Source organism: Ursus arctos, unplaced genomic scaffold, assembly GCF_023065955.2.
Source record: "Ursus arctos isolate Adak ecotype North America unplaced genomic scaffold, UrsArc2.0 scaffold_8, whole genome shotgun sequence".
Lineage (NCBI taxonomy): Eukaryota > Metazoa > Chordata > Mammalia > Carnivora > Ursidae > Ursus > Ursus arctos.
This window is the reverse complement of record NW_026623100.1, coordinates 13,993,819-14,003,034: the sequence shown is the minus strand read 5'-3', so window position 1 is coordinate 14,003,034 and position 9,216 is coordinate 13,993,819. Positions and strand designations below refer to the sequence as shown.

The following is a 9,216-nucleotide window of genomic DNA, read 5'->3' as shown; positions in this document are numbered from 1 at the left end:
TCAGACAAGTCAATCTTACAGCTGTTCACAAGGAGCTCTTTGGAAAATGGAATTAATCTAAACACCACCTCAAATTTTATCTGTAGGGAGGCAACAAATATATGAACAAATATATAAATAAATGTTTCAAATGATCACTTACTAACTAGCAGTTAATGAAATGACCACTGACTAACACTGTGCTCACCAAAAATCATGGGAACCAGAAAGGATGGAAGAAAGCAGGAGAATCAGAGTCAGAAGCAATAACTAAGTTAAAACATTTCAACGTGACCGAGCATCTATTTTGTGCTGTTTTCAAGTATATTATCTTGTTTATTTATTTTTTTTGAAAGATTGTATTTATTTACTTGAGAGAGAGAGCACATGCAGAGGGAGCAGTAGGCAGAGGGAGAGGGAGAAGCAGGCCGGTCACGGACCAGGGAGCTGATGCAGGGCTCCATCCCAGGACCCCAGATCATGACCCGAGCTGAAGGCCGACACTTAACTGACTAAGCCACCCAGGTGCCCCAAGCACATTATCTTGTTTAATTCATACCTTGTGAGTTATATATTATCAACCCCATTTTGCAAAGGAGGAAACTTAAGAGTCAGAGGAGTTAAGTAACTTGTTGAGGGTCACACAGCTAGTATCTGAACTAGGATTTGGTCCCAAGCATCTTCATTTCAAGTCATGGGCTCATTTTTAGACTTTGTGCAATTATATGGGCCCCAGAATATGAACAGGTGGAGGGAACCAAGGAAGGAGTTGGAAGAGACACAATGTCCATGAATGGTTTTAGGATGGGTGCCGAGGGGAAAGGTAAATGGATGAGCATTGTTTATCCTGGGAAAGGGAATATCTTATGACTTGTTATCAGACTCTTCACTACAAGGACACAGATGGAAGCTGGACATGCAGAAAACCCCATTAGCCAGGAAGAGTCATATGTATTTCTCAGGAGCCCTTTGATCCTGGAAGAAATTCTCTTCTGTCTAGAGCTCCTGGGAGCCTTCCAGAAACTTGGAGGCAAGGAAGAGCATCAGTTCCTTTACTCCAACTCACCCAGAGCACCTCCATTGTAATCAGTTAGGTACATTAGTTTTCCCCATACAAAATAGTTTGAAAACCAATATGGCGCTGTGCAGCTTTGAATCAAGAGTCTCATCAAGATTTCTGCATTTACTGACATATTCATTCACTTGGTGAGTATTTATTGAGTTCCAATTAAATACTCAGCTATTTTTAGCCCTATGACTCCTAAAAGAAACTACTTACTATCTCAAGAAGCTTACCATCTTAGAGAAAAGACTAGAAGCACACAAGTCAGTTAAGGAGTAAACCAGAGTAGGAATGATCAAGTGCCCCAGATAATGATATGAGCTATAAAGACTATATTGTGTATATTTTTTTAAGTAAATGGAACAGCTAAATGGCAAATTTTATTTTATGTATATATATATATATATATATATATATATATTTTTTTTTTTTTTTAAACACACTGTAAATGGGAACTTAAGTCTTTCATGGGAACTGAGATAGAAATTTTGAATTGGAATCACTGGATGTTCTAAAACCATCATGAACAGTGTCAATCTTAATTTGGAGCCCCATCCCCCATCATATCTAACATATTAAAAGGTACTCACACCTGCACTAAATCCATGTGTGTGTGTTTTGTGTCTGAACCATTTTTTCACAAAACGCTCTTTATACTTTAAACATTTTGCGTTTAAAATTATTTGGATAAAAGTAATTCCTTTAAATCCTAATTGACCACTGTATTCTGGCAAGAGGATGCTTACCCAGGAATTTTGGGAAGGGGCAAAATATAATTTACAAATATATTTTTTATGAATACTGAAAATAATAATGAAAAGGGATAAAAATATGGTATATTATAGATATTTTATCTCACAAATATTCATTTGGATTTTGTAGTTTTCTTTTAGAATCAACAGCCAATAAATACCTTTTACATATGATTGCTAAAAGGAAAACATGTAGGGGCGCCTGGGTGGCACAGCGGTTAAGCATCTGCCTTCGGCTCAGGGCGTGATCCCGGCGTTATGGGATCGAGCCCCACATCAGGCTCTTCCGCTATGAGCCTGCTTCTTCCTCTCCCACTCCCCCTGCCTGTGTTCCCTCTCTCGCTGGCTGTCTCTATCTCTGTCAAATAAATAAATAAAAAATCTTTAAAAAAAAAAAAAAAAAAAGGAAAACATGTAGACTGTTGGATTGTATTCAGGAGTCCATGAGTAAAAATGACCTGGATTTCGTATAGAGAACAAAAGTAAGAGCAAAGCTCTAGTAAGTGTATATAGACTATGAGATGGAAGGTTCTTCTACTCACTGTTGCTTCCTCCGTGGAGAATCACACAAAACATAAAAGCACAAGTATAAAAGGTACTGCTTTCCATCAGAATTGGGCCTTCCCCACATGTTGTTGGAATTATTCGGGTGTGGTGATACTCAGAGGCCGGGGAATGGACTTGGTGGCCACTGGGGAGTCCTGCAATGATTGGGTGCCCATCAGCGAGGACACCAATGAAGGACTTCATGCACACTACTTGGCCATTACCAAACAGCCTATAGTTTCTCGCAAAGTGATGGGCGACCCCTCTCCCCACACTGGTCCCTCAACTCTCCACCCGTTTCAGGATGTGCAAATCAAACGAAAATCTTCTTCTTCTTTTTTTTTTTTTTTAAAGATTTTATTTATTTATTCGACAGAGATAGACACAGCCAGCGAGAGAGGGAACACAAGCAGGGGGAGTAGGAGAGGAAGAAGCAGGCTCATAGCGGAGGAGCCTGATGTGGGGCTCGATCCCACAACACCGGGATCACGCCCTGAGCTGAAGGCAGATGTTTAACCACTGTGCCACCCAGGCGCCCCTCAAACGAAAATCTTCTAAACACCGAATTTCAGATGTACATCCGTAGTGCTCACCAGCTGAAATATTTTATATTTAAAATTAAATATGTAATGTATTTAAATATTTAAAAATATATTTAAAATTTTACATTAAAATATCTCACCAGAATGAATGCCTTTTACTAATCTCTTGCACACCCTCGGGAAGGCAATGTGGCTGTTCCCCATCAGGACAGCACGGTGGATTCTCACAATCCTTTGCCCGTACCACAGGCAGGGAGGGACAAGGAGAGAGGGAGAACGTGGGCTCCGCCCCTGAGGTTCGAGGCCACTGGGTGGCCGGGCTGCACTGGGTTTGTGGGCAGGAAGCAAGATGATGTGGGAGGATTCAGGAAAGAAGGCTAGGGCACGGTTCTACCCCGAGGGGGCTGTATTTAGTTGGGGAGACACATGCCCTGATGGAACACAACCACCAAGAGGTAGAAGGAAGTCTTGGATCGTGTGATAGCCACAGCGATTCAGGGAGGGGGGCATGGAGTCTCCAAAGACATCGCGGGGATTGCACGAGGCGGCGCTTGCCCCCTGTCCCCACGGGCATGCTCAAGGCTGTTTATCTACTCTGTGGAATCGCTCAGCTTTTTCCAAGTTTCTATCGCGTTAAAGACGCTTTGCACTCTTCCCCCTCCCAGAAATATTGGCAAGCCTCTGTAGTCATTTGTGTTTCTTTACATTATCAAGGCCAGAGGTATAGCTTCTTTGATAGATAATGGCCCTCAGTTAAGGCTAGCAAAAGCTATTTTGCTTGCTGTATTAGCGCCCTATTTTAGAATAATCCTATTCCCCTGATTCTTTAGTATTTACAATTTTTGTAAGTACCGATTATATTTTCTAAGTCAAAGTGGGATAAAATTAGTGCATTGTATCCTGTTGTTGCAGCTTTCTGGAGTAGTCAGTCTTACATATTTGAACAATACCACCCCGGTGTAATTTTAAAAGGTAAGAGCTTGATTCTTTAAAAAACACTTAGACGGGCAGTGTGAGCTCTCTGAGGACCCTCACATTAGGAGTGTTTTACATATATCACACAAAAGGAAAATGCGTTCCGAAGGGACTGAGGCTCATCGGAGCTGAGGGCTGAACTTGCTGAATTGTGAAATGGACCCTTCTCTGCCAGCTACACACCGTCAGCCAGGCGACGTTTGAGGCCGTCTTCTCTTAATGGGCTTGCGGCTTGGGGAGCAACTGGTGAGAATGCAGGAAGTCCCTGTCAACTTCGGAGCGGCCCTCCTGGGCTTTGGACCTCACTGCTTTGGACGATCTGAAACTCCTGAAATAAGGAATTAGTGACACACAGGGAGCCCTGGCTTTAAGGGTGCTGACAGTTGAGTAGGGTTGAGTAGGGGGAGAGATGAGTATGAGCTGGACTAGTCCAAGAAGGCTTCCTGGAGGAGGAGTGGGACTTTAGCAGAGCCAGGGAAGGTCACTAGGATTTAGGTGGGCAGAGCAGAGGACGGAGACAAAACTTGACCATGGGCTTTGATCCCAAGGATGGCCTTCACTTGGCTGTGAGAGACCATCGCCTTGGAAACTTCTTAGCTGCCAGCTCCTTGCCTCTTACACCGCGCCGGTGACTTTGCAGAGTGTTCATCTGTGGTCATAGACTCTGCTCTGCCCTCTTTTTGAAATCTTAAATTAAAATAAAAATAAATAAATACATGAATAGAGGAAAATATAACAAATGCCCATGTCATTTCAAACTGGAGAATATTATATCATGTGTCTTTAGATTTTTTTTTTTTTTTTTTTTTTTTACTTTAGTAAAACAATTGACCTGGTTGGGGTCAGGCTGTAAGTTCTAATCAGCTTTCCATGGGTTGTGGTTTCCACAGTCAGTTCCAGTTTTACTTTATCTTATTTTACTTTACTTTTTTTTTTTTTTTAAGAGGGGGAGAGCAGGGGAGAGGAGCAGAGGGAGAGGGAGGGAGAAAATCAAGCAGGCTCCACACCCAGCCTGGAGCCCAACACGGGGCTTGATCTCATGATCCTGAGATAGTGACCTGAGCTGATATCAAGATGGGGCACTTAACCCGCTGAGCCTGCCAGGTGTCCCTATTTAGATCTTTTTATAATGAAATGACTTTTACAAATAACATATTCTCCTATGTCCCACTCCAGTCCCATCCTCCCCATCGGCAGCCACTATAATGAATTCAGTTTATATACAGTTCATGTCTTTATACTTTTCAAGTGTGTGTGTGTGTGTATTGTGTTGACCTCTTCAAAGATTATTTCCCTTTATTTTTCTTTAATCAGAAAGTGGGTGCTTCAAGTATCAGGCACTAAAATGGGGAACTTGGGACGCCTGGCTGGCTCAGTCGGTAGAGCATGAGACTCTTGATCTCAGGGTCATGAGTTCAAGCCCCATGTTGGGGCTTTTTAAAAAAAAAAAAAGACTCCATGAAAAAATAAAATAAAATGTTGAATTGGCTGAGTGGAGGTTGGAGGACAGAGGGGACTGGGAAGTTGAAGGCCCTTGATTCATAACCAGTGCCCCCCATTGTTCCTTCCGAAATAGATCACATGCCTACTGGAGCTGTAGTATTAGGAAGAAATTCAGGATCTTGGTGTGTTAACTACTTCTTACGGCTTTTGGCAAAATTTTACAAGAGACAGATGACTAAAGGCATCCTAACACAGAGAAAGGAGGGAGACTGAGCAAGAGAAGCATCGGTGTCTTGCCATCCCCCGGGTCCTCTCCTGATAATCTGGACCAGAGCGCTCAGGACAGTTTAGAATTGCTTAAGACAGAGGCCAGTGGATTGAAGGGCAGGGACTGGGGTTTCTGTTACTTGCATTCAAAAGATCCTAACTGACAGGGTATTCATAAGTAACTGTGTATGTTATTATATACAGGTAGACACGAAAAATATACTGCTCTATGTTCTTGTAAATTCACTTAAATGAAACCATACAGTTTATAATGTTACATAAGTCTTTTTTGCCTCTACATTGTTTCTAGATCTATCCATGGTGACACCTTGAAGTACAGTCCATCCGTTTTAACCCCTTGATAGTAGTTTGTAGAATAAATGTTGCATAATTTATTTATTCCTTTTTCTACAAATGGACATTTGGATTGTTTCCAGTTTTTTTTTTTTTAAGATTTTATTTATTTATTTGACAGAGATAGAGACAGCCAGCGAGAGAGGGAACACAAGCAGGGGGAGTGGGAGAGGAAGAAGCAGGCTCCTAGCGGAGGAGCCTGATGTGGGGCTTGATCCCATAACGCCGGGATCACGCCCTGAGCCAAAGGCAGACGCCCAACCGCTGTGCCACCCAGGCGCCCCTGTTTCCAGTTTTTTGCTATTCTAGTGCTGGAATGAACATTCTTGTAATATTTCCTTGAATACACGCGTAGGTGTTTTTCTACAGTATTTAACTAAAGGCAGGTGGACCCAGGCACAGGATCTGCACATCTCACATTTTGCTGGACGGTGCCAAGTCGATCTCCAAAATGGTTATGCCAGTTTGCATTCCCACCAGCATTGTGCAAGAGTTCTTATTCCCCCATATCCTTTCAACAATCAGAATTTATTTTCTGCTAATCTGATGTGCGTGAAATCATCTCTCATTGTGATTTTAATTAGCACTCCTTGATTACACTTCAGCTGAACCTTTTAAAATGTGTTTTAGGCTATTCAGGTTTCTTCTTACGTGAATCACGCATTTTTCTATTTGTTTGTTTGTAGTTCTTTATTCTAAACAGTAATCTTTTGATTGTTATATATGATGTAAATATCTTTTCCCGGTATACTGCTAGGCTATTCATTTTGTTTATGATGTCTTTTGTTCATAAAGTTTTCCATTTGGATGTCACATTTTTTCAGCATCTTCCTATATGCTTGTCACGTGTGTGTTCTGTGTGCGTGTGTGTCTTTAAGAAAAATCATACCTTACCTTGTGGTCGTAATGCATTTGCCTTTATTTTCTTCAGATAGATTTAAAGTTTTTATTCTTTAATTGATCGAGTTTATTTTTTTTTAAAGATTTTATTTTTATGTAATCTCTACACCCAACATGCAGCTCGAACTTACAACCCCAAGATCAAAAGTTGCATGCTCCACTGATGGAGCCACAGGAGCCCCAATCAACTTCATTTTTAAAAGCAGTTTCAGGGGCACCTGGGTGGTTCAGTCGTTAAGCGTCTGCCTTCGGCTCAGGACGTGATCCCAGAGTCCTGGGATCGAGTCCCACGTCAGGCTTCCTGCTCCACTGGGAGCCTGCTTCTTCCTCTTCCACTCCCCCTACTTGTGTTCCCTCTCTCTCTGGCTCTCTCTCTGATTAAAAAAAAAAAATCTTAAAAGCAGTTTCAGGATCACAGCAAAATTGAGCAGAAAGTACATTGAGTTTCCATATACTCCATATCCCCACACATGCACAGCCTCCCACTATCAACATCCAGCACCAGAGTGGTACATTTGTTACAAATGATGAACCTAAGGGTGCCTGGGTGGCTCAGTGGGTTAAGCGTCTGTCTTCAGCTCCGGTCATGATCCCAGGGTCCTGGGATCAAGCCCCAAGACAGGCTCCCTGCTCAGCGGGGAGGCCGCTTCTCCTTCTCCCTCTGCTCCACCACTACCCCGCCCCCCAGTTGTGCTCTCTCTCTCAAATAAAATCTTAAAAAACAACAACAACAACAACAGATGATAAACCTACCGTTGGCACATCATTATCATGCAAAGTTCATAGTTTACATTAGGGTTCCCTCAGTGTTGTCCATTTTATGGGATTTGACAAATGTATAATTAATATATCTAGCACTGTAGGATTGCACCGACTCTTTTCACTGCTCTGAAAATCCTCTGTGCTGGGCCTCTTCATCCCTCTCTCTTTGATAACCTCAGGTAACCACTCATCCTTCTCACTGTCTCCAGTTTTGCCTTTTCCAGAATGTCATATAGTTGGACTCAAACAGTATGTAGCCTTTTCATATTGGCTTCTTTTACTTAGTAATTTGCATATAAGGTTCCTCCATGTCTTTTCATGGCTTGACAGCTCATTTCTTTTTAGTGCTAAATGTTTCATTGTCTGGATGTACCGGTTTATTTATTCACTCCTCAACTGAAGGACATCTCTGTTACTTCCAAGTTTTGGCAGGTATGAATAAAGCTGCTGTAAACATCCTTGTGCAGGATTTTGCATAGACATAAATTTTCAGTTCATTTGGGCAAATATTAAGGATCAGGCTTGCTGGATCACACGGTTAAAATATATATATTTTTTAACAAAACACCAAACTGTCTTCCCAAATAGCTGTACCATTTTGCATTCCCACCAACAATGAATGAGAATTTTAGTTGTTCCATATTCTTGTCAGCATTTGGTGTTGTCAGAGTTTGGATTTTAGCCATTACTAATAGGTATGTAGTGGTATCTCACTGTTGTTTTAATTTTCAATTCCCTAGTGACATATGACATTGAACATATTTTCATATGCTTTCTTGTCATCTGTATATCTTCTTTGGTGAGGTGTTTGTTCAGGTCTTTTGCCAATTTTCAAATTGGATTGTTCTTTTTTATATTGCTGAGTGTTAGGAATTCTTTGTATATGTTGGATAACAGTCCTTCATCAAATGTATATTTTGCAAATATTTTCTCTCAAGCTGTGGCTTGTCTTCTCATTCTTTTGACAATGTCTTTCACAGAGCAAAAGTTTTTCACTTTCATGAAGTTGAGCTTAGTAATTATTTCTTTTATAGATCATGCCTTTTGTGTTATATCTAAAAGATCATTGGGGGCACCTGGGCGGCTCGGATGGTTGAGCGTCTGCCTTTGGCTCAGGTCATGATCCCAGGGTCCTGGGATCGAGTCCCAAGTCGGGCTCCCTGTTAGACGGGGAGCCTGCTTCTTCCCCTCCCTCTGCTGCTCTCCCTGCTTGTGCTCTTTCTCTCTCTCTCTCAAATAGATGAATAAAATCTTTAAATAAATAAAAGATCATTGCCAACTTAATACCATCCAATTTTTCTCCTATATTATCTTCTAGGGGTTTTATGATTTTGTGTTTTACATTTAGGTCTACCATCCATTTCGAGTTAATTTTTGTGAAGGGTATAAGGTCTGTGTCTAGATTTATTCTTTTCATGTGGATGTCCAGTTATTCCAGCAACATTTATTAAAAAGACTATCTTTGCTCCATTTTTTTTGTCTTTGCTCCTCTGTCAAAGATTAGTCAAACCATATTTATGTGAGTCTATTTCTGGGCTCTCTGTTCTGTTCCACCGATCTATTTGTCTATTCTTTTGCCCATGCCACACTGCCTTGATTACTGTAGCTTTATAGTAAGTCTTAAAGTTGGGTA

At 41.4% G+C, this 9,216-nt stretch overlaps 1 non-coding gene across 1 annotated transcript; it reads left to right on the top strand.

Annotated features, from left to right (window-relative positions):
* Positions 1 to 5,218: 5,218 nt before the first annotated feature.
* On the top strand, positions 5,219 to 5,292 carry TRNAK-CUU (transfer RNA lysine (anticodon CUU)). The gene has a single exon. It is a non-coding gene; the product is annotated as a tRNA-Lys (tRNA).
* The last annotated feature ends 3,924 nt before the right edge of the window (positions 5,293 to 9,216 follow it).